The sequence below is a fragment of the Panthera pardus genome, unplaced genomic scaffold (genome assembly GCF_024362965.1).
Source record: "Panthera pardus isolate Hobbes unplaced genomic scaffold, ASM2436296v1 HiC_scaffold_13, whole genome shotgun sequence".
Lineage (NCBI taxonomy): Eukaryota > Metazoa > Chordata > Mammalia > Carnivora > Felidae > Panthera > Panthera pardus.
The window spans coordinates 136,579,655-136,606,077 of NW_026526688.1; positions in this window are offsets into that span (position 1 = coordinate 136,579,655).

A 26,423-nucleotide genomic window follows, 5' to 3' on the forward strand; every position below is an offset into this window, starting at 1 on the left:
TTTCAAACTTTTTAACACAAAAATAGTGTCCTCATACTAAAAAAAAGTTTGGGAACTGTCAGTCTAGTGGGAAAGTATGGGTGGGAACAGAAACTGGGTTTATATCCTACCTCAGACGCAACTAGCTTTTGGAGCCTAAATAAGTTATTTGTCTTCTCTGTACCTTCTCTGCATCGGAAAAATGAGGACCGTGAAGGCAAGCTCATTGGGAAGCATAAAAGTACCCATCAAAGGAAATAGTTACGATTTATCCAGGTTCCTGCCCATTGCTAAAAACCATGACCCCAGATAGCTAATTAGCAATATTCGTTTCTCAAGTAAGTACCATCTCCACCTGGAACCACAATTATGAACCCCAATTTCACTGATTAGGGTTATTCATTCCAAGCCTATCCCTAATTGTCAATACTTGACCACATCGTGGTTCTAGATTCTTCAGCTGCTTTGCGAGCCATAGAAAGCTTACCTGTCAAATGACATTGCTTACAGCAGCCAGACACATGAGGTGGTCTTCCCTGTTAATCAGTGAGCCATCTGGGTGTCTGTACTACCGAGATGCCAAAGCCATGCAGGCAGCCCGGAACCTTATGAGTCCATCAAGAGAGAGCCAACAGTCAGTCAGTACCCTCAGCCTGCCGGACTACAGGGAACAGTTGGGCCCCGTGTCACTGAGGTGGGAAGGTGGGACAGACAGGTGTTTGCTTGTTTGCCACACTAGCTATTACAAAATCTTCAGGCCCTTATACCTATTGTTGATTTCCCCTAATTTGAGAACTCAAGCTGAATCCTAAATCTTACCTCCAACTGAAAATCAAAATTAAGCTAAAATCGACAATAAAATCTGCAGTAATTCTGAACAATGGTGATCACTGAGCAGCACAGTTGTTCACTTTAAAGCTAAGTTTAAGAAATTCAATACTAAATACCTATTTGAAACCACAGCTCTGTGGCCCATCTTGATAGATATAAAATAACATTACTGTTTTTATGAAATAACATTAAGGAGGAAAAATGGAATATAAAATGGTATTTTTAAGACAAAGTAATAGATTGACTCATTATAGCTATGCAGAATGCTTATATGGACATTAGTAAAGATAGATTATTTTGAATAATAAAATGGTTTAATATTTATTATTTTTGGTAAAATTTGTTTACGGTTAGAAGAAAGTTAGAATGGAAGAAGAGATGTGCAGAAAGATTCACTACAACTTAAGTGCAGCCAGTTTTAAACAAGTGACCCTGTGATACTAGCCCATAAAAAAGCTCCCTTGGAAACCTCTGACAGCCTCAGGGTCAAATGTCTAGAAGTCAGTGGCCATTTCATTATCTAAATCCAGTGGGTGCCACCCTAGACAGACGCTCCACCATTGCCTTTATTTTCGTTGTTCATTGCTCTGCCCCCGGTTAGAAGCTGCGAGTTGGTAGAGAACCATAAGTGCAGCTCCACCGGAAATAGGTAAAACCCCCCAAATGTTTGGTCAGATGGTATTATCTATCAGAGCAAAGGGGTCACAAAGCCAATCATGAGAGAAGACTCTCTGCTATATGTTAATGTTGACCTTCTCTGGAGCAACGTGCTCTCTCTAGCTTCTACACATGTCTAATCACTAGGGAGTTGTCTAGCTACACGAATTTTTCACATTTGTCAGCTAAATCAGCGCTCCAAATGCACAATGCAGCACTTAGAAACATTATGTGAATTTATTAAATTCTCTGGAGGACTTTGGGTCCATAAAGCAGTAAATTGATTACAGGGAACCGAGGCCATAATATTTTCATCAGCAACAAAAGCAGCCGTGCTCCCATATTGTCCATGGCACGGGAAGAGGAAGTGTTCCTCACTTTACGTAAGCCGGCAGGCTGAGAATCACACAGCAAATGAGAAGGCTCTGGGATGCGCCAACATAATCTGTCATTTAATCAGTTTCTTTCAGGATGCCCGGTTTCCAGTGCACCAGTTATAAGAAAACATGTGAGAAATATAAATGGCCTCTTTCTACTCTGGATTTGCCTATGAAAGCTTTCAGAATTAGCCCTGGAGATGATCTGCTCATTGACTTTACCGTGAAATTGCCTATTGACTTTGCTATCAAAATAAGGAGCATTAGTAGCAAGCCAGGAGGAGATGACGGGTCAATGTAGATGACATAATTTTGATACTAAACATCCTTATATGTGGTTTGGTGGCCATGTGACTGACTACCAATACCCTCTCCAAAGAGGGAAGGGACAGTTCTAACAGTTCTAACTAGAATGCCTAGTATGCCCGGAATTACTATCGGTGCTTCCCCATGTTATCCTACTTCGAGTACTGCAAAACCTTATCAGCTAGGAACTGTAATTCCTGCTTTCAAGTGAGAAAAACAAGACTTAGAGTAGTTCAATAAACTGCCCCAAATCACAGAGCTAATAACATGTTTAAGTTGGGGTCTGAACCAGAACTGTGTGTTTTCAAAGACGTCGTTTTTGTATGATCCCACTTCAAAATATTTGCTACTCATTTCTTCTAAAACTTTGACTCTTACAGAAGGGAACTGAGCCTCCTAGCAGTTTGTCAAGTTATACATACCAGATTATTAAGAATCACTTTACGAGTTGTTTTTAAACGTAGTAATTTCTGCCCCTGCATGGGGCAAATTTCACCATGGGGCAAATTTTTGCACCTGCATGGGGCAAATCTCAATCTTTCTGGATGATGAGAAGGTAAATCTGGGGGCAATCATGTTCGTGTCTTGGCATGAGACGTGTCACTTTAGAACCTTCCCCTAGAATATAACATTGACCATTTTACCGCGTCTTTGAACTTTCTGCAAGCATCCTGGAAAAGAGTATGATTGTAAAATGCAGGTATGACGAGTGATTTCTTTTAGTTTATCACTGGATTTTAATAAACATCTAAAATAACCATAGTGTTCCCCTCTGTTTGAAGGGTGTTAGCACAAGAAGTATAATCAGAAGGCCAGAAGTTATTCCTCTGTAGCTTCCAGAATAGTACAAAAGGTCTCTGTATGAGGGAAACAGGGCCTTGGATTTAGGGAATCCTAAAGGGAAGAAAGGACCATGTATTTAGGGAGTATTGACTTTCCTCCCTGCACCACAGCCCTTGGACCAAGACCTTTACTGTGATGGAGCAGAAGCAGGGTCTCCATAAGGCCTGGAAACAGCTGGGCTAAAGGCTAACACAGAAGGACAGGCTCTGTTTTATTAATTTGTGGATTCCCAGTGCTTGGCAGACTGCCTGGTACATAGTAGACCCCCAATAAGTGTTTATTAAATTCGACTGAAATATTAAGACAGCTCAGCAGTTTGTCAAGCTATACGTATCAAAGTATTAAGAATTACTTTGTGAGTTGTTTTTAAATGTAGTAATTTGCAAGCGCAAATGTATTTCATACGTGGTTATTCACTAAGCCAAGTTCAGTACCTTCCCAGTTCATCTTAAAGCCATATATTCAAGCAACCCTTGACCCTGGAACAAAAACCAGCCACTATACTAGAATTTTTTCTAGCGTATATGCCCATCCAGAACAGTCTTTCAAAACTGGAATTATCCAGGCCACACCAGGGCATATAATCAATTTGGAATTAGCCATCGTTTTTGTGTATTTCTTCTCCCGCATTCAACTGGCTGCAGTTGTAGGACTTGCAAAGATTGTATTTCTCTCTGATTTTTTTGCTTATGAATGGGGGGGGCAGATTTTTTCCCCTTATTGCTTGTGTGTGGCTAAAAAATCCTATCAGTTGTTCATAAAATAACCTAATTCATTTTGAGATTAATATTGTAAACTCTATCACTGTCCAAATCCAAAGTCTCAATTGCTACATGAAACAGCACCACCTACTGGCACGATTGTCACATTACAACCTCATTTTTTTAGCTCTGAAATCTATCTAAAATGCTGAATTTTCTCCCTTTGGGAAACTTTGACAAGCAACTTCACAAACAGAACCAATTATAAAGAATTCAGAAATAATGAGTTTATTACCCTATATTACCTTCATAGGAACTACTCCTTGATCACCGTATTTGGGGTTTTGGGGGTTTGTTTGTTTGTTTGTTTGTTTTAAGGAAAATACCTCATCTCTAACTTTTTTTTTTTACCATAAAGTTGTAAAAGACAAAAATTTCCTTCATGTCTGACACCAGCATCAGATGGATTCAAACCAAGCATTTCATGTCTTTGTGTTAAATTAGTTTAGCAGTACTATCCCATGTGTAGTAAATTTATTCCTTACAAAACACCAAAACAAGCTTTAATAATAATCATAGTTGGTTTTCTCACTGTGAATATTTTATTTTCTCATAAACAAAAAATCCATCCAACAAGTATTCACTGATTACCCAGACTTGAGGATACCACAATGAAGAACACAGATCTTATCCCTGCCCACATAGCCTAGAAAGAAAAATAGACGACCTGTACAATGTCAGAATTTTTATAATGGAGGAAACCAGAGGCTGTGGGATCATAGAACAAGGGCATCTAACAGAGTCAATGGGAATTCAAGGACAACTTTATAGCCGGTAATGTTGGTACTCCAACCAAATCCCCTCAACACACACTGAAAGTCACTGGTAACTTCAACAGATAGTTCTAGTCACACTGATGGTTTCCTACATCAAGCACTTTCTTGCCCCTCAGTAGACAATCCTGAAGTATATTCCAGTTGGGCACCTATGAAGTCCTTAGAACAACATGTGCAATCAGTACTTTGACAGGACTGTTAGGATTTCACTAGATTCAATAAATAATAGCCATCTTCCCCACAAATGTTATCAGATAATTAATAAATAAGACCAAAGAGTAACGCGGACAAGACTTGGATATCACATTGTTACTATTAGAAAATGTGGTCCATATCTTTAGACAAGTGAGTTCCACTATAGTCAACCTAAGAATTAAACTTATCTTCTGGATAAGCACCACTGGAATGGGCAAGCCCCAGAAAGACAGCACCTGTCCCTGGTATATTTATGGCAAAGAGGGTCAGAGTAGAATGCAGGGTGCCCGGGTGGCTCAGTCAGTTAAGCATGCGACTTCACCTCAGGCCAGGCCATGATCTCAAGGTTCGTCCCGCCCCACGTCAGGCTCTGTGCTGACAGCTCAGAGCCTGGAGCCTGCTTGGATTCTGTGTCTCCCTCTCTCTCTGCCCCTTCCCCACTTGCACTCTGTCTCTCTCTTTCTCAAAAATAAATAAACATCAGAAAGAAAGAGAGAAAAGAATGCAAGCTTCCTGCAGGCAGACTCACTCCCAAGAGAAAAAGAGGAGAGTGTGGGCCACACAGTCTTGGTTACTCCTTCCCCCCACCCCACCCCCCAAAAAAGCCAAAAGTCCTACACTAGCAGATCTCCCTTCACACAAAATAAAACATCCTCAATGGAAAGAAGTGTCCCCAACACCACCACCAACACTCCATCCTGTCAGCAACACCCTAACATAATTTTGCTAGTCCAATGATTCCCCAACACCACTCAATAAATAGCAACAAAATCTTTTCATTTCCATACTCTCAATACTCTTTCCAAGTGATATTGGCCCCAATTAAGTAATCAATTATATGAACAATCATTAAATCAATGGTCTCTATGACATTAATAAATGAATTTTAGCCGTGTAGTGGCCCCCTATAAAAGGCATTTAAGAAAAGCTTTGCTTTTTTCTGATTTTTCTTTTGACATTTTGTACCCTTAAGGTGCCAATACCATTAGATATTTATTTAACCCTCACTAACCTACTGAGGTTAATACCAGTCTTATCCCCACTATAGTAGTGCTCCCTTACCCGTAAGGAATACATTCCAAGGTCCCCAGGGGATGGCTGAAAACACAGGTAGCACTGAACCTTAAATATACTATGTTTTTTTTCCTAAGTATAAGTACCTATGATAAAGTTTAATTTATAAATTAGGCACCGTAAGAGATTAATAACAATAATAATAACATAGAACAATTATAACAGTACACTATAGTAAGAGTTATGTGAATGCGTTCTCTCTCTCAAAATGTCTTGCACTCACCCTTCTTGGGCTGACGTGAGATGATAAAATGCCTGGGAGATGAGATGAAGTGAGGAGGAGTAGGTAACTTCCTGACGCAGAGTTAGGCTACTATTGGCTTTCTGATGATTGGTCACAATTCTCTGCTTCTCCCCGCCATGCCCCCATGGATGGTGGTAATGAACCATTGATGGTAACTGAAACTGTGGAAAGTGAAAACTACAGAAGGGGCAGGGAGTGGCACTGTACCCAGATCAGGAACCTGAGACACAGACAGGTGAGAAAATTTGCTGAGTCACACAACTAACAGAAGTGGAGCCAGGATTCAAACCTTGGTCAGTCCAACGGCCAAAACCCATGCCCTCAAGCCCTACCCTATTGTTCCCCTGTAATCGTTAAGCTAAATGTGTGTCTTAAAATAAGTCAATTTGCTTTAAATTAGAAACACCGAGAGGACAAGGAGGTCTGAAACTAATTAATGAAGAATGTAAATTGATTCCAAAATCATTTCATGATTAATTATCACTCAAGGGCACAAACCAAACTCTGCTTGGAACAAAAGATTCCCAAAACTAGAAAGAGGAAGGAAATGTTTCTATCTTTTTAGACAAACCATTGCCACATGCCTTCCAATCTGAAATAACCTTTGTAATACCTCTGACTCTTTGAGGTTCTGTTTATCCCTATCCTCTACCTCAATGAGATTCTTTCATTTCAGTGGTTTTGATGGTCCACAGGCACCACCTGTAAAATATATACAATTCTGAAAAATGCTGCACACAGAACATACATACACATTGCATACTGCGATTGCAGCCTTTTGCTATTTGGTATAATTATTTTCCATGCCTTTAAGTTCAGAGGAGTCAGAAACATATTCCTAGCACCCGGAATGATACCTGACAAATATTAGGAATCAAATAAGCATTTATTTGAATGAATGAATGAATAAATAAATGGAGTTTTCTGAAGTGCTTGACTTACTAAAAAATAAGTTTCTCACAGGATTTTTCTCCTTTGGAAATATTTTAAGTTTATTTATTTATTTTTGAGGCACAGAGAGAGAGTAGGGGAGGGGCAGAGAGAGAGGGAAACAGAGAATCCCAAGCAGGTTCCACACTGTCAGCACAGAGCTCAAGGCAGGGCTCGACTCACAAGTTGTGAGATCATGACCTGAGCCAAAACCAAGAGTTCAACACTTAACTGACTGAGCCACCCAGGTGCCCCTCCTATGAAATCTTTAAAGGTATATTAAGTGGACCCAAAATAGATCAATTTGAGAGAACTGACTTTGTGGTCAAGTTTTTTGTTTTGTTTTTCTATTTTTTTTAAGTTTTTTGTTTATTTATTTTGAGAGAGAGAGAGAGAGAGAGAGAGAGAGAGAGAGCAAGCAGGGGAGGGGCAGAAAGAGACAGAGAGAGATAATCCCAAGCAGCCTCCCAGCTGTCAGTGAGGAGCCCTATGTGGGGCTCGAACTCACAAACTGCGAGATCATGACCTGAGCCAAAATTGAGGAGGATACTCAACCAACTGAGCCACCCAGGCGCCCCTATAATTTTTTTAAGTGTTTACTTAGAGAGAGAGAGAGAGAGAGAGAGAGAGAGAGAGAGAGAATGAGTGGGAGAGGGGCAGAGAGAGAGGTAGAAACAAAATCCGAAGCAGGCTCCAGGCTCCCAGCTGTCAGCACAGAGACTGATGTGGGGCTCAAACTCATGAACCCAGTGGAAATCAAGAGTCGGAGACTTAACCAACTGAGCCAGCCAGGCGCCCCCTTGTTTTGTTTTTCTTAATGGAAATAAGATAGTTGGACCAAGAGAAGCTGGACCTAAAAGGAATACACATTATCCAGAAATCCTAAACTTGGTGTTGAATTCAACTCAATGTATCTTCCCTCTTGAGGAGGAGGGGAGTTTTTGTGGTTGTATTTATTCTCAGGAAACAAAGTATCTTGGCCCTTGCACAGTTGTATGCGTGGGGAAAGGCTATGGAATGTAGCACTGGGTTGTGTTACTCCTTCAGTTTACGCAAATTCCCAGGAAGCATCCTCCTATATCTTGTCACTAAGGTAACATGTTCATGTCACTAAGGTCCCTTCTCCTTCGCCCCCCGAAACTACAGGGGATAATCACCAGACTCGGGCCGGCTTCCTCATTCCCCTTACCGCATGACTGATGCGATGCTTGTTACGTGACCCAAATCAGGCAAGCATCCTCCTTGAGATCCTTCTATTTGTTCCTTAGTCATAATGCAGAAACTATATGAAATCTGGACATCTGGCAACAATCTTCTCTGAAGCAAGAGGAACTAAACACCAAACAGAAATGAGAAACAGAGAGGGAAGGTCCTGGCAACACCGGGTCCTGGATCTAGCCTCCAAGACCTTGGCTGCTACAGCAACTCCTTCAGTTCTGTGAGATAAACCCTTTTCTTGCCTAAGCTAGTTTAAAATAAGTTTCTATCCCCTGAAGTTGAAAGAAAGCTGATTAATATACCAAGGCTTTGCCATAGCCAGGTAATGTAAACATCCTTTATGACATTGGTTCTATGGGGAGACATTTCTAAGTCCAAATTGCCCAAAAGCCCTCATAAACTTTTTAAACACAACCTTTCTGGCAAGTTGAGGAGCTGAATTCAATATCTTTATAATGCTGACCACAAGATGGCACCTAAAGCATTCTTTCAAAAACTTCTCAACCAGACGCTCTCCATGATTGCCAAATTCAAACGTCTTATTTATGCCCCACATAGATCCTATTAGGTTGCAATATTGTTCCCTTCTAGAGGATTCCATACGCATCCTGGTAGTTAAGTGAGCTTCACAGAGCATCTTGCACTTAATTGTCTTTAGCAGATTGTCAAATCACCAAAATAGTGAACAAACTTAAAGAGGTAGGTGTTGGTCATTTCCTTCAGGATAACCGATCTGCCTGTGATGTGTTCAGAAAATTTAGTCATATGAGCATGCTGTACGACAGGTGAAATCACTAAACCCCTATTTACACACCCACGAAATGAACCTGATTATCTGTCCTTTTTATGGCCAGACACAGCCCTATATTATTTTTAAACCGTTTTCCCTGTTGACAACTCAGAATCACCAGCTTATGTCCCTGTCTATAAACCAGATTTAGTGTCTACCAACTGGCCCAAAAAGTCTTCTTAAAACTTGCTTTCAGTTTTCAATCATAACTTACTACACATAAGGTCAACACAAAAATATACTACATCTTACAGATTGTATCTTTGGATTATGCTTGAATGTGAGTTTATTAAAATGGAAGGGCACAGCCTCTTAGGTAAAATATAAAGGTTCTACCACCAGAATAAGTGTTTGTGAACCCTCTTTATGGGGAAGAGTCCTTCTCTGTTGCCCCTCCTTTCATAGTAAAACACCATCACATGTTATATGCTGATCACAGCCCGTAATTTTTCTTTTTAGCATTTGGCACAATTTTTAATTATACATCTCCATTTCATTATTTGCTTAATATTTTTCTCCCTTTCTCTACAGTTGCTATTCCCTTGAGGGAAGAACTGTTTTGTACCACTATGTACTTAACACCTATGCCAATGACTGGCACTCAATAAATATTTATTGAATAAATAAATGAGTGAGAGCATCACAATTCTAAGCCAATTTCCTGAATACAGAGTGTTACTATAAAACAGTTTCAATTAGTTGTCTGTATGCAATCTGCCTTTCTCCCTCCCACCCCAATACACACACACACACACAAACACACACACACACACACACACACACACACTCACACCCATTTCTAGGCACTGTCTTTTCCTGCTTAATAGTGGAAAGAGCTTAAATCTAGAAATCTGAGTCTCTTCTTTTTCATTTGTAACAGCCTAACTCAGTTAATATTTATATGTAAAGGTGTTTAGTAAGTTGTTATATGCATAGAAGGATAAGATAGTGTGTATATTGCTAATAAAGTATTACTTCTGAACTGCCCACCCCCTTCAGGGACCTTCTACCCTCTTTCCACCCTTGCTCCCTTAAATCCAGCAGCCTGATGACTAATGGGTTGGGGGGCGGGGAGGCGGGAAAGGTGGATAATAGAACAAAGAGCCTGATAACCCAGAACCCAAGAGGAAGTTACAGACTGAAAAGAGTTTAGTATGTTAAACTTTGCTCAGGTGTTGGGAGACTAACCCCTCACGGAGTCTCCTTGCTATTGCTGGAACCTTTAAGGAGGTCCAATAAACAGCACACTTCTTCTCTGCCTGACTCCTGAACCAAGCCAGAAGTGCCATAAAGGAGTCAGAGACAGAGAAGCAAATTACCAACTGTATTCATAAAGGCTGGGCTGGAGAACAATGCCTATCGTCCGAGTCAGACAGCCTTCCTAAGCCTCTTAGGTCTTGATCTCAGAAACTCATCTAAGGGAAAGCTGACTCGTGCAGTGGGCAGATGCATGCCTGGAGGTCACTGCCTGAGCAGGGAAGGGCAAAGTGACGAAGCCCCATTCTTGGGACTTTTAGTGGGTTACCTCCCACCAATCCAGAAGCGTGTCTGTCACACACTTGGCATCTTTATTTTCAACTTCTAACTGAATTTAGTTAGAAATATAAACATCAAACCATGTGGTATTAACAGTATCTGTGACTTAACCAGTCAATATCACAAATATTTGCACATTTTACAGTTGTTGCAGATCCCATGAAATACGGCATAAATTCATCACTACTTTCAAATTACAGTAGTTATTAGACCTACTTACAGACCTACTGAAGATGTACATATATTATAAATGTTAAGCCAGTTTAATAACTATATTTTAATATAATTGGTTTCCTTTGTGATCCTACTTATTTTATGCTTTGAAAAGTATTTTTCTGAGCTTTACTAGACTAGCATATGATTACATGGCACAATAAAAGTTAAGCATCTCTGTTCTAAGGAGAGCCAATATAAGATTTTAAGCCAGCGACACGATCAGATTTGTCTTTCATAAAATAAACTCTGAGGATCTTTACAGAGTGATCTAGGGTTAGGGGAAATTAACATATCCTACAAAATCCTTTACAATGTGGCATTCAATGCCCTTGCCTGCCTATTGTTCTGCCTTTCTCCCACATCTAGCTGACCTCAGGGCAACTGGTCTTCTCACTCTGTCCCATACATTTCATGCTCTTTACTTCTCTAGGACTCTGCACATGTGATTCTCTCTCCTCCGCATGCCTGACATCCTCTCTCCCACATCATGTGCACCTAACATTCTTCACAGCCCAGTTCACATCACCCTCTCTTTGGAGCTACATTCTGCCATAGTCCCATAACCATAGCACCTTGGACATAAGTTAGCCCCGCACATAACAAATGGCATTCCTCGTCTGTCTCCCAGACTAAGCTGTAGCATCTGTTGTCCTGCAATCCGCAGAAATACAGTCTGCCAGCCCTTGTGATCTGTCTGGTCTCATGCTGGTTTTGCTGCTTACACAATTCATTCTACCTTTCTTTGCTTCAAGGGCCTCAGTACCCACTGCACGCAGTAGTGTCTTGTGCCTGTCTCCTTCTCTTTGGCCACCATGTCCCTACAAGTCACCCTGGGCCCTCCTCATCTTCACACCAAAGCCTCTGCAAGTTCCTAGTTGACTCCCGGTCAATCCCGTGCCCCTATGGGTTTCTGTTCTATGCAACCTCATGTGTGCATGTGGGTGAATGGGAAGGGATTCTCTCCACACATTCCATGCCACCTTTTCTGCTCTTATTTAGCTGTGCCCATGTTAGCAGGAGGGTTGGGACAGAAGGATTTCTTTTCAAGACCTGCTGCCTCCAAGCTTCACCTGGGAAATGAGGGCCAGGTTGTCTCTGTTCTGGCATTCTCCAAATTTATTGAAAGTGTCTCACCTTGGGGCGCCTGGGTGGCTCAGTTGGTTGAGGGTCTGACTTCGGCTCGGGTCATGATCTTGCAGTTCATGAGTTCGAGCCCCGCATCAGGCTCTGTGCTGACAGCTCAGAGCCTGGAGCCTGCTTCAGATTCTGTGTCTTGCTCTCTCTCTGCCCCTCCCCTGTTCATGCTCTGTCTCTCTCTGTCTCAAAAGTAAATAACACGTTAAAAAAAAAAATTAAAAAAAAAAAAAGAAAGTGTCTCGCCTTTTTGATCGTCCACCTCTACCACATGGTTCAGTGTAGGAGTCCCCTCTGAGGCATTCACCAGCCTCAGAGTCTCAGTCATATTCCCCCCTGAATTTTGGCTTCCCACCAGTCACTTAGGTTTTAATGCCTATTGGATGGGGAACTGCTCCCATGCCTTTGTGCATCCTTCTCTAGACTATAATTAGAAAATAAAGTCAATGTGAAAGGAAGGAAGGAAGGAAGGAAGGAAGGAAGGAAGGAAGGAAGGAAAAAAGAAAGAAAAAGTCAGTGCTGAAGGACTCCTCTGCTCTCTCAAAAATCTGATTCTTCCAAAAGGAAGGTTTTCAATATTATAGTGAATGTTGCAGTGTGTTTTTAATCAATCCAGTAACTCACTTTTTACATTTTTCAGAGCCGAAGCAACAAATGCTTCCAATAGGCAGAAGCCTTATGGGGCAACAAGAAATTTGCAGGAAGAAAAGCATTTGCAATTTTATCTTGTCACACTAGTCTACGTGTTATGTGCAGACTTGGAAATGAACAATAAACGCATTTGGATGTGGTGTTTTAGAGTCAAATAATGAGCTAAACTAGGCCAACAGAAATCTTGAGAACTAAATCTAGCATTATTGAAAGTCAGAGTCAGGAAAACCTGGAGAATTCATTTTTGTCTAACCCTCTCACTTCAAAGATGAGGCACTGAAGCCTCGGGAAGGGACAAACAGGTGAAATTGCACGACTCACCCAAAGACACTTTTTACTTTTAGCTGCTACCTATTGGGTACTTGCTCTGTGCCAAGCACCCTGCTGTCACTGTCACTGTTTCAGTTACTCCTCCCAGCACCCCCTGAGCATTGGTGTGACTGGGCTCATTTTTAAAGGAGTAAGTGGGGCTTACGAAGGTTAATTTACTCGCCCAAGGTCATAACGCTACTAAACGAAGGGCATTTAGTTTTCAGTCCCATGATGTTCAATGCCAGAGCCCAGGCTCCTAACCTAGACCTACTGTGTGTCAGAGACCATGCCGAGGCCTGAGAACACAAAGGTAAGTAAACAAGATACCACATGTGGCCCTGAGCTGCTGAGTCCGATGACAATACAAGCTACTGTTAGTCCACTGCTGTAGCCACATTTCCGTCAAGTTAGAAACAAGGATTTCTCCTTTGAAATCTACTCAATAACAGCTACTCACTCACAGGCAATGTCGTTTAGTGCAAAGTTCAAGGACTTAGGGTCTGAAGACTTTGTTCCAATCTCCACTCTGCTGCCTGCTTATCAGGTATTGAGTTCTGTGCTGGCCTCTGTTTTCTATCTGAAAAGGTATAAAATGCCCATCCTGGCTAGCTCACAGGATGACTGTGAATTTCAAACATCAAACACTTGAAAGCCCTCAGGAAAGCTTAAGAACTGTTGCAAACACCAGCTGAAGTCACATTGCATATTCTCCCACAAAGGTGTCTGACCATTTTTATAAGTGATTATAGTCAGTTTGTGAAAACTTTAAGAAGTAAGGCACAACAGTAGTTCAGAGATGAAGGGGAAGGATGGGAAAAGAAAGGAACCACAAATCACTTCCTTAATCATGCCTTAATCAATGCCCTAATCATGTTCTGGCTCTGAAGTCGATCAGTGGTTCTGTGGGTGTTACATTTATTAGTGTGCTTCTTAACATATATACATGTGGTACGGACATTCTTTTTTATATATTAAATACTAAATAATAAACGTTTGAATTTTTAAACAAGGAAAGTAAGGCATTTACTGGGGGGAAAAAGCTGAAAAGCAACAAGTTAGAGATATGTAGACTCTCTTTAGAGGAACTTTTGTGTTTGGGGTTTTTTTACAAGGAGAAAACCCACAGAGATTCTATGGCTGGATGCAGGGGAGATGATAAAAAGCAACACATATGACCTACTGATTTCCTTAAACTCAGATACCCCACCACGTTTCAGCCTTAGAAGAATTCAGGGCTCACTTTTCCCTTTTGGATGGTAGGAGATCATTTCCTCTTCCAAGAAAGAACTCTCACCTACTCTAGAGAGATAACACATTTGTCATAACTATAAATCTATTTGGAAGAACAACTGGGCTTTACACAGGCCATCTGGAGAAGACAAATGTTTCATGTAAGCATGTGGGAAATTTCACTGACAACATATGTAGCTAAATGAGCTGTCTTCACCATTGCCAAAAGGAGAAAATTCCATTACACACAAGGAAGGTATTTCAACGATCACCTCAAAATACATACACATCAATATTTTAATTTAACTAAAACATATGTAACGTGTGTAGCTATGTTTCTTTTCAATATACTGGCCACCATATGCAGCCCCTGCCGAGACATGCGTTGGGTTCACCCCCACAGGGACAGCCTTGAAATCACTGCGTTCATCTGCTCATGTTTCAAGAAATGTGTCTTCCTGCAATCTCTCCTGCTTTGCATACCCTCCACGCCTCTGAACACTTGACATGATGTTATGGATGAGGATTAGACAGGAAATCGAAAGTTCTAGTCCTACCCCATCCCAGCCCCCTGTCACTAATTCACAGAGTGATCTCAAACAAGTCCTGTGGCCATTTTCATTTTATCCACTCTAAAACAAAGAGCTCATTCCTTCCCTATTTACATTTTGGGGGGGTTTGCGAAGATACCATTAACATTTCATGCTAACATAATATTTTACAACTTAGTAAGTGTCTCAAATAGATTGTTTCATTCAGCCACAACTTTACCCCCATCTTACAGATAAGATATTGAAGCTGTATTAGGGGAAAGGTAATGCTACAATTAATAAATTGGGAAAAGTCAGTGGCTTAACACAGTAAGGTCTAATTCGCATTCATGTAACAGTCAGTGCGACACAAGTGCTCCCGGTCACTGAGTAGCTCTCCTTCCTAAAAAAAGCCTGAAAAGCCCGGGCTCATTCTGACTGTGGTGCCACCAGACCCTAGGACCTCAGAGTCCTCTGCCTCCAGCTGGCAGACAGTCAAAGGAAGAGTGGAGAAAGCATGCCTACTTCCTAGCAACCTCAGCCTGGCAGTGACCTGATGACTTCCATTCGCATTGCATTGGTGAGAACCAGTTATTAGCTCTACCTAGTTGCAAGGGGGACTGAGAAATGTTGTCCTTGGCTGAACAGCCACTTCTCAGTGACAGTGCTAGTCTGTGAAAGAGAAAGTATAACTTCATGGTGAGCAGTTAATTATCTCTGCCATGACAGAGTGGTTATGTAATTACTTCAAGGTTGTATAACTAGTAGATAAGTATATTAGCTATCTATTTCTGCGTAACACAATACCATAAACTCAGTGGCTTAAAGCAATACACATTTGTTTTCTCACAGCTACTATGGGTCAGGAGTCTGGACATGGGTTGTCTGGCCTCACAAGTTACTACAGAGTCTCACCAGGCTGCAGCCAAGGTATCAGCCTGGGCTGAGGTCTTATCTGGAGGCCAGACTAGGGAAGGATCCACTTTCTCTCTCACATGGTTCTTGGCAGCATTTGGTTCCTTGAACCTGTAAGATTCATGGCAACTTCCTACTTCAAGGTCAGCAATGAAGAGAGAAAGACTCTAGAGTGAGTAAGCTAGAAAGACAGAGTGATATATAATGGAAAGGAATCATGGAAGTAATATCTTGTCATCGTTGTTATATCCTACTGGTTAAAAGCAAGTCACAGGTACACATACACCCAAGAGGAGGGGAATACACAAAAACGTGAATACCAGGAGAAGGATCATGGTCTGTTCGTCAGAAGGATCATAAAGTCTGTTCGTCACAGTAAGAAACTCAAACCCAGATTTTCTCATTATGAATACAATGTTCTTTCCATTTAATCATTTGTTCAACTTTCAACTCCATAGTCCTAATCTGTAAAATGAGGGGAATGTTTTCATATAATATATCCAGTTGTTCTAATGAACAAATGAAATAATGGATGTGAATGCACTTTATAAGCTGTAAATGCAATGTGAATTAATGTGCATTTATTGTTATTTTATCCCCTTGCTTGTGATTTTTCCTGCCTGTCTAAATCTTACTCTTCTCTCAAGGACCACCTCAGTGTAACCTCCTCCATGAAGTATATATGTCAGTTGGGATTAGGTTTAGTTTCATGTAATAAGAAAACCAAATGATGTCTCAAATAACATAGAAAGTAGAGCTGATAAGACAGAACCACAAAGTCACTGGGACCCAGATCTCTGGTCTGTCCTGCCTAGAATGTGGTCCTTGTCCTCAAGGTCCAAAATGGCTACTGGAGCTTCAGCCATCACATCCCAAACCAACGAGCTAGAAGGAAAAAATATTTTTTATGGATACCACCCAGAAGTACTTGTATTCATGGTCTTCTGACAAGAAACTAGTCCTATAGCTAAACATGGTTGCAACAGAGCCTGAAGGATACAGTTTTCCACTGGATATGCTGAAATTGTAAACAAAAGTGGGGTTCCACAACAAAGAAGGAGGAAGAGAATGAATGTGGAGACCGTAAATGGTCTCTGCCACATGGTGTTTTGGAAACATCAAGTACACACACATATTTAGAGGAAAGGGGACAAATAAGAATTTCAGCAGCTTTGAACCAGATTATGGAGAGCCTAGAACTCCAGGCTCAGGAGCTGGACTTCATGTGGTATCTAATAAGGAACTATGACATAAGAAAGGGGATTTGGGGAAAATGCTTTCTAAGGGTGGCTTCAGACTTAGAGAATTTGGGTTCTAAAATTTTTGTAATCTAGCAAGCAATTGAAAAAGTCTGAATGTTGACTGAATGGTGATGACAAAGAAGAATTAAATAAGAGAGACATTTTAAAGGAAGAATCCAGTTATGTGTAAAAATCCCAACACTGGGGGTTATGCAGAGAACCATAGTCTCCCTCACCCTTATTTGAAATCAGGATTCTTAAAATGCCAACCACCATTACTGGCCAGCTACAAATCTGCCCACACAGCAGAGGCCACATGCAGCCCCTCCAAGAAGGACACCAGTAGCAATCTCAGAAGCCAGGGCTCAAAAGCCTGACTTCCTGTCATGGCCCCTCCCACCTCAAGATGCTGGAGACACCTAACCGAAGATCTGCAGAAAACCCTAGCTCTTGCCCAAGGGCCATGGCAACAGACATCCTGAGCTACACACCCAGCCTGGTGAGGCACCCAACATGGAAAAGTAACATTTGTTTCCACCCAGTCAGAGGCTGTCGGGAAGATTCTACTTCAGTGACCATGGAATAAATGAATGAATAAAAGTCACTAAAGTTTTTGTTCAGAAAGTTGGGCTATGGAACAAGTGATTGTTCTCCAAGTAATCTGAACTGTTGCCAGAAGATCTACTTTCTGAATTTTATCCGTAAATATGACATGACAATTCTTCTGAACAAAATCTTCTGAATTGGAATTTATTAGAAAGAGTAGGGGAAAAGAAGAAATTTAAAACCGTGACCACATAGCAATTTCCATTATAAAAAAAAAAAAAAAAAGAATGCTAATATGACATTATTTACTTTCTTAATAGAAGATGAAGTTGAACTTCTGGCCTCAGACTTTGGCTTATGTCTATGAATTTTCTTCTAATGATGTAAGCAATTATTTGATGAGACCACTTTAGAAGGAAGAGAGATCAGCACTAGGAAATTAAATGCTTCTTTCTCCAAAGCAAATCTCATAAGAATTCACATATCCACTTGGAAATGCTTAGAAGAACTGAACACATTTAAAAATAATTCTGATTTGGTCATCACTTCAGTGATTCCTGTGCCTTTGTTAGCTGAAGGATCTGTGCTGCCAAGATACATGATTTTGATCTAAAACTACCTCAACAACCTATTAATACTAGCAAACCAACAATGAACTGAGCATAGGACGTGAACAAGGCCAGACAAGTGCTAAAGGAGTCACACTGTAAATAGAAGAAAAGAGAAGATTGGGAGAAAACAAGGTCAGAGAAACAACCAAAATGCTTTTCTTTTTTTTTTTAATTTTTTTTTTCAACGTTTATTTATTTTTGGGACAGAGAGAGACAGAGCATGAACGTGGGAGGGACAGAGAGAGAGGGAGACACAGAATCAGAAACAGGCTCCAGGCTCCGAGCCATCAGCCCAGAGCCTGAAGCGGGGCTCGAACTCACGGACCGTGAGATCGTGACCTGGCTAAAGTTGGACGCCTAACCGACTGCGCCACCCAGGCGCCCCAAAATGCTTTTCTTTAATACAGACTAAGATTCTCAGCCACGAAGACAAAACGGGTTACTTCTTACATTGTTTTTCCAAATGGTGCCCTGGTTTACACATGCTGAGATTCTGAGCATTGTTTTTTCTGTATTTTTCTGTAAAGCAGCATTCTCTTCTACAGTAGAAGTGTGTTTACAGACCTGCCTTCTCAGGCTCCCCCAAAACGTGGGACTTGAAGTTTTATACTACAGCATTAAGGTGACTGAAGAGCCCGGGCTCATTCTGACTGTGGTGCCACCAGACCCTAGGACCTCAGAGTCCTCTGCCTCCAGCTGGCAGACAGTCAAAGGAAGAGTGGAGAAAGCATTATAGAACCCTTAATTCTCAGTATTAATATATCCTTTAAGAGTCTGTTAAATTATCCCTTTTATGTTCAGCTGTCAGAATGGTGTGTTCTATGATGAAATTTACCACTCTCCAGCTTTTTACATAAATATGTGTTTAGGGTTGACTATGGGGACTTCGCTCAGACTACATACAGAGAGTAGAATTGGGTATAGATTAACAACGAGAAATATTCAAGACCTTAAATTTTTTTTCCCCCATTTCACCCCAAAATGGTAGACAGAGACTTCTGGAAAGTATTCCTCCAGTTCCTACGAGTTTGCATTGAGTCGGCCTTACCTCATACTGCCTGGCTATTTGCCCTGGCACTGACCAGAGATTCTGTGTTCTACAGCTGCTGAAAGAATCAATTATAAATCTGCAAGCTGCACTGTCTATGGAAACACCCCACACTGGCTTCTCTGCCTCAGACAGCAGTTCTGCACCAGGCAGTAAGATTCCAGAAGCTCCTGGGCACAATTATCTCTCTCAGCTAGACTCAGTTTTAATTACATTTATGTTTGATTGAGCTTAGTAGTGGAGGCTGTCCAAAAAACTACTCTGAGGAAGACATTTAGGTTCTTTTTTTTTTTTTTAAGTTTATCCATTTTTTGAAAGTGGCCAGAGGGAGAGAGAGAGAAAGAAAGAATCCCAAGCAGGCTCACACTGTCAGCGCAGAGCCTAGCATGGGGCTCAAACTCACGAACTGTGAGATCATGACCTGAGCCGAAACCACGAGTCAGACGCCCAACCAACTGAGCCACCCAGGTGCCCCAAGACATTTAAATTCTATAAACATTCAACAAATTGTGTTGTACATATTTTGTATTTAAATCATTAAAATTAGGTCCAACAATTGAGGGAGGAAAATCCCTTAAAATTGCCTGTTTGCTGCCTTAAAGCTGTGTTTTGATTTTTGTCTTGCAGAGCCCTAAGGTTTCATAGATTTCCCTGGAAAGCATCGATGGAGGCGAAGGGTGACCAAGTGAATGAGGCTCTGGCTTCTAGAAACCCATCCCTGATTCTATATTTCATTTAATGGACTGTGTTTGGGAGTTCTAAGGAACATTTCATTTGGAGGGGGGAGAAAAAATAATCCCTTAGCTAAAAAAAGAAATGTGTCTGTGTGTGTATGTGTGTATAGGCATGTGTATGTATACATATATATATTATACATCTATATTTGTAAAACCATTTGTTTTAGGGCTGTTTCATTTGCAACACACTATAGCTATAAACTTAACTGAATCTAAATGCAAACCTACTCTAGCTTGAACAGGGGGAAAGATTCTATCGACTATTTTATCTGGAAAGTCAAAGGGTTTCTGGCTTCAGGCATTGTGAAATGAAACATATCAAACTATATCATCAGGATAGGTCTCTCTTTTTTCTTCCCTGCCTTCCTTTCTGTTGGCTTCATTCTCAGGAAGGACCTTCCATGTGCCACCAAAGATGACCCCCAGGAGCTCTAGATCTATGTAGCTCTTTCCATGTGCAATCTCAGAAGAAAAGAAACTATTCCTCTGTGTCCCTGTTGCTCATTCAAAAAGACTCTGCTAAGGGCCGCCTGGGTGGTTGATAAAGCACCTGACTCTTGATTTCAGCTCAGGTCATGATCTCAGGGTTGTAGGTCAAGCCCCACATCGGGCTCTGTGCTGGGCATGGAGCCTACTTAAGATTCTCTGTCTCCCTCTCTTTCTGCCCCTCCCTTGCACACTCGCACAGCATGCACACAGCCCCTGTCTCTCTCTCTAAAAAAATTAAAAATGAAATAAATTAATAATTAAAAAACAAAAGACTCTGCTTGACACTCTTAGGTCATATGTCCACACTTAAACCAGAAGAAATCTTCTAACTAGCCAGCCTGGGGGCCACGTGCCAACCTTCGTGGCAGAGAAATTGTTTTCTCAACATGATAACATGGCAATAAAAGGAAAGAATATGGGAAAGAGAAAGGATAACATTTACCCACTGCATCAAAGTAATATCAGACTTGTTTCCTAGTAATATCAGATCTCAGTTTTCAAAATGAAACTTGAAAGTGTAGGCTTAAAACATTTTAATATTCTTTGTTTTGTAAAGCCAAATTAAAATCTATCCAGGAGAGTGACCTAGTTATTTAAAAAGTCTATGTCTTAAATATGTTTCAAGGACTTGTCCAATTGTAATTTAAAGAAACATGTAAGATTGAAAGCACAGGTGGGGGCGCCTGGGTGGCTCAGTCAGTTAAGTGCCCGACTTCTGCTCAGGTCATGATCTTGATAAAGGACCATAAGGCAAGCTGAGGGCCAAGCACAAGCTAGCACAACTCCTCCACCCCCACGACCACCCCACAGGTGGGATATGTGTGATATTCCTCAGGCACTCCTGGCTACCCAAGGACAAAGGAAAGGACAGGAAACAAATGGTTAAACTGATAGATTCTCCAACAGTTTACAAATATCTTAGCATATTACAAGAAAAAAGCAATCTTATCAATAGCCTAATCTCCAGGAACTCCCTACTATTTTAATGATGATGCTTTGCTAAGGAGAAAAACAACCTTAACTTGACAATAGCTATGCCTCTAGCAGTCTGTAAAACCTCTTTAGCATATAGAAATCCCTTTAATAAACTTCCTCTTGACTTTACCTCCCCCAAACCCACAGTACAAAAGCAGTCACTCTGCACAACCCCAGTGCAGCTCTTTCTACCCACGGAGTCCTGTTCCCATGCTTTCATAAAATCACCTTTTTGCACCAAAGGCATCTTCAAGAATTCTTTCTTGGCCATTGGCTCTGACCCTCTATTGCCCCAAAACTTCATCAATCTCAAAATTCGTGAGTTGGACCCCCACATCAGGTTCTGCACTGGCAGTGCGGGACCTGCTTAGGATCCTCTCTCTCTCCCTCTCTCTTTCTTTTTTAATTTTTTTTTTTAACGTTTATTTATTTTTGAGACAGAGAGAGACAGAGCATGAACGGGGGAGGGGCAGAGAGAGGGAGACACAGAATCCAAAACAGGCTCCAGGCTCTGAGCTGTCAGCACAGAGCCCGACGCGGGGCTCGAACTCACGGACCGCGAGATCATGACCTGAGCCGAAGTCGGCCGCTTAACCGACTAAGCCACCCAGGCACCCCTCTCCCTCTCTCTTTCTGCCCCTCCCCCACTTGTGCTGTCTCCCTCAAAGTAAATAAACTTTTTTAAAAAGGGCACAGTTTGAGGGGCACCTGGGTGGCTCAGTTGGTTGAGCGGCCGACTTCGGCTCAGGTCATGATCTCGCAGTCCATGAGTTTGAGCCCCGCATCGGGCTCTGTGCTGACAGCTCAGAGCCTGGAGCCTGTTTTGGATTCTGTGTCTCCCTCTCTCTGACCCTCCCCCGTTCATGCTTTGTCTCTCTCTGTCTCAAAAATAAACGTTAAAAAAAAAAAATTAAAAAAAAAAAAAAAGGGCACAGTTTGAAAAAAGATCCACTCTGCAACCATAAATGAAAGCAAACAAACAAAAAATCAGGAGCAGCTCTTTCACTTCCCCTTTCTCTTTTCCTTCACCCTTTCCTGAGTAATTCAGGCCTAAAGGTGGAGCAGAGTCAGATGGGCATCACCCTGGTAGTAGGAAGGCCAAGGTGGTCCAAGCCCAGCCCGATGCAGGGTGATAGGGGGTGGGGGCAGCCTGATAGGATGGCACACCAACACTACAGCATGTCACTGTACAACCTGTGCATGACCTGGATCTAGTCATGAAAAACATCATGAGGGGCACCTGGGTGGCGCAGTCAGTTAAGCGTCCGACTTCAGCTCAGGTCACGATCTCGCGGTCCGTGAGTTCGAGCCCCACGTCGGGCTCTGGGCTGATGGCTCAGAGCCTGGAGCCTGCTTCCGATTCTGTGTCTCCCTCTCTCTCTGCCCCTCCCCCCTTCATGCTCTGTCTCTCTCTGTCTCAAAAATAAATAAACGTCAAAAAAAAAAAATTAAAAAAAAAAAAGAAAAGAAAAACATCATGAAAAACCCACCCAAATGAGAGGATACACTAACAATAACTAGCCTGTAATTTTTAAAATTGCCAAGGTCATGAAAGTCGAGGAAAGATTGAGAAATGATCACAAATTTACCCATTCATTTAGCAAATATTAAGCTTACAGTGTAGTGGAGAATGCATAAAACAAACGCATCATGTCTGGAAATGAGTGCTAATGGGGAAAAAAAGAAGAATAAAGAAAAGCAGGGTAAGGGGATAGGGAGTGACAGGGGCTGCTACGTGAGGGAGGGTGGCCAGCAAAGAGGGGACGTTTGAGCAGACAAATCAAACTGGAAAGGAGCTTTGCAAATATCCAGAAGAAGGTCCTAACCTGAAGCAACAAGTGTCAAGACCCTGAAGAAAGACTATCTTTTGGCTTCAGAAAAAGAACAAAAAGGCCATAGTGTGGGGAGAAGTCGAACAAGGGAGGGAATGCTAGAAACCAGGCTGAGGGAGTGACCAGTGACCATACGGTAGCAAGCCCTTGGAGGTCAGGATAAGGATTTGGGATGTGATTCTCAGTGTGAGGGAAGCCACCGGAGAGGTTTGCATGTGGGAGTGACATGCTTCAGTCACAACCGGAGGCTGTTTACCAAATAGACAATTTTGAAGCCAAGAGCAGAGGCAGGGAGATCAGTTGGAAGATTCTTACTGTAGCCAAGGTGAGGGATGACGGTGGCTTGGGCTCAGGCAGGAAAGGTAGGAAAAGAGTAAATGGCTCCAAAAATACGAACGGGGAGCATTTCGGAGGCAAAGAGTTCTGTGATTATAAACAGCCCTCTCCTATTCGGGTTTTTATTTTTGTTTTTGTTTTATTGGGAGGAGGGGTAATGTATACAGAACAAGAAATCCATTCACTACCATTTTCCCTAATTTCACCAGAGAGCACGTATTCATCCACCACAGCTTGCTCAAATGTGTTCCCTCCCACACACACAGCTCCAGCCCCAGCATTAATCACTTCTCCAGACTCCTACAGCATTTTCCTCCAGGGACAAAAAACGAAGGAAAGAAAGAAAGAAAGAAAGAAAGAAAGAAAGAAAGAAAGAAAGAAAGAAAGAAAGAAAGAAACACAAGGCCTTGCTACTTCCTGTGTAGTTAGTGGTGTTGTCTCCGCTTCTAAATTCTTAGCTTCTTTAAAGCAGATTCCTATCCTGGGCAGCATAGAACCTCGGGACTAACAGAACCTGTCATCATATGCTTTTCATCAAACATATGTCAAGTATCTAAACAATATTACTAATACAAACATTTTCCAGGGCACCTGTGTTATAGCAAATACTCGTTGCCCAGGAAGAGACAAGTGATGAGCACTCGGGGAATCAGAAAAATATATTTATTTTGCACCAGTGTTGGCCCAGCGGAGTCACCTCCAAAAGCTGAGCATCCGGCTCCGGTTTTACTGGTCTTTTATACACATGTGCTTCCGGGATGGGCAGAGCTAGTACAGTCAAGCTTCAGGCTCCTGGCTACAGGCTGATACAAAAGGCAGACAAGATTTGAAGAAGCCAAAGCATGCAAGGGCAGTGTCTGGCCTCGACCATCTGGCTGCACCTTTTTATCTGCTTTTTTACCAGCTTGCCTTCTCACCTGGGTGGCTCAGTCGGTTAGGCATCCGACTCTTGTTTTCAACTCAGGCCATGATCTCATGGTTTTATGAGTGAGTTCAAGGCCCACATCAGGCTCTGCGCTGACAGTGCAGAGCCTGCTTGAGATTCTCTCTCTCTTCCCCCCTCTCTCTCGGCCCTTCCCCTGCTCACACTGTCTCTGTCTCCTCAAAATAAATTAACTTAAAAAAAGAAAAAGAAGCATTTTCCAAAAAGAGGTATTAAACCAAGGGACTTCTTGGGTGAAACTGTAGTATCTCATTTGTCACTCCATTTGTTAACCAAATTACTGTAGAACCCACTGGACGGAACAGGGTTTCAAAGCCATTCCCCTGCCTCATCCTGAGCAAAATTCTGGCTCTTCAGGAACATTTTCAGAACCTGCCTTACAAACAACCAGCACTGAAAATTCCTTCCAGTTAGGTAATTTGGTACTCTTTCACTTATACCTGATTTAGTAACAAATAGACGTCAGGGCTACCTGCACCAAAAGATGGTTGCTATAATAAATAGGCCTTACCCAAGGTCAAATCCTCAGTAGACTCAGTGAATAAGCATTGTCGGATGTGCATTCCACAGACCTTAGGTTCGCTACCTTCTCCCAATCACAGAGCTCAATTCCATTGACACTGTAAAACTGTAAGAGTATACTTTTCCATAAATTCTCTCTAAGGAATGTTTAGGCATTTATTATCCCTGGGTTATTTGAAAAAAATTAAAGGCCACTATGAATTCATTGCAATGGTTTTGTCCCAATAAGCTTCTTGATTTTTTAACTTTCCATCTTTGTCAGTAGATTTCCATAAACTCAGAGATTTATCTTTCTTTGTCATTGCTGTGTCTCTAGACCTAGAACTGTGATGGACACAGCAGGTGCAAAATATATGCGTTTTACTTTATAAAGCCAGAGAAACAGTAATTTGAAAGCTTTCCCAACTCTAACCTGTGATTCCCAATTGATTTTTATTACTGGCAAGGATGTATCTTAACTAAGTCAAGGACACAGTTTTCAAAGCTTTTCAAAAAAAAATTAAAGTCACTTATTTTCAAAATACGTATCCTATGTCACCTTGAGAGGAGAATGACTCTTTGGTCCCACTCTTCCAGACATCCTGCTCCCTAATCTTTGAGCTTGGGACTCAAAGGGATCTAAAATATTTTAGTTCACCAAGATAGAATACATACTCTGTTTTCAAAGCTATGCTGGGCATCTTTTCCAGATATAGAGCCAAGAACCCAAGAAACAGCCAGAACTGCTACATGCTTCCTACAACAGCAATGCGGCACGCCTCGGAGGGATTTTTGACCCCTGCGAAGTGCCATAAAAGGCCTTGATGGGACCGCAGCCTACGGTGTAACGTGAGCATCAAGAGAACTTGCCACTTACCACAATGCAGACAGAAAATATCACTGAACCTATAGCTGCTTTTGTGCTGTTAGGGTATTTATTCTCTACACACACTAAAAATCTAACAGCTTTTCCTGTATTGGTCTGTATCTTCCTGTGTACTTTCATCAGAGTATTTAATTTATAACTTAGCAGTTATGATTCTGAAGGAGACTTTTTTGCTCTTTATATTAAAATAATGGCTCAGAGAAACATTTTTTTTAGAGTTGTTGCTTTCTAGAGCTTTTATTTCTACCAACATATACTCACCGTCTTTTTACATGATAAAAGAAAATTATTTTGAATGCTTTCTTAAACTAGCAAGAAGGTTATGACTACTCAGGCCAAAGACTGAGGGAAGATAGGTTAACCCACAGAGAGAGAAGCAGAGCAGAGAGGCCAGCTGTTGGCTTTCACTTTGAGGGCATTGACTAAACCAAGCAAACTGGAGCAGTGGTTTCCAGAGCATCGAGGGCCTAAGGAACAATAGATAAAATTGAAGGCTGACTCAAGGTTGGAATTGGGAATCTCTAGTCTCCAACCAGAGACCCTTCAAAGGTGGGATCTCAAAGGGCTACAACTTTTAAGGAAAAAGAAAGTAGAAATTTCCCATCCCTCACACCAAGATGCCAGCCAGGGATACTGTCTTTATCAAACCTTAGTGCTAAGTGAAAAGGAAAAATAATTTTCCCCAAAGGATTTACAACAACTTGGTGATTAAAGGGAATGAACTGCTTTTAAACACAACAACATGGATGAGTCTCAAAAACATTATGCAGAGA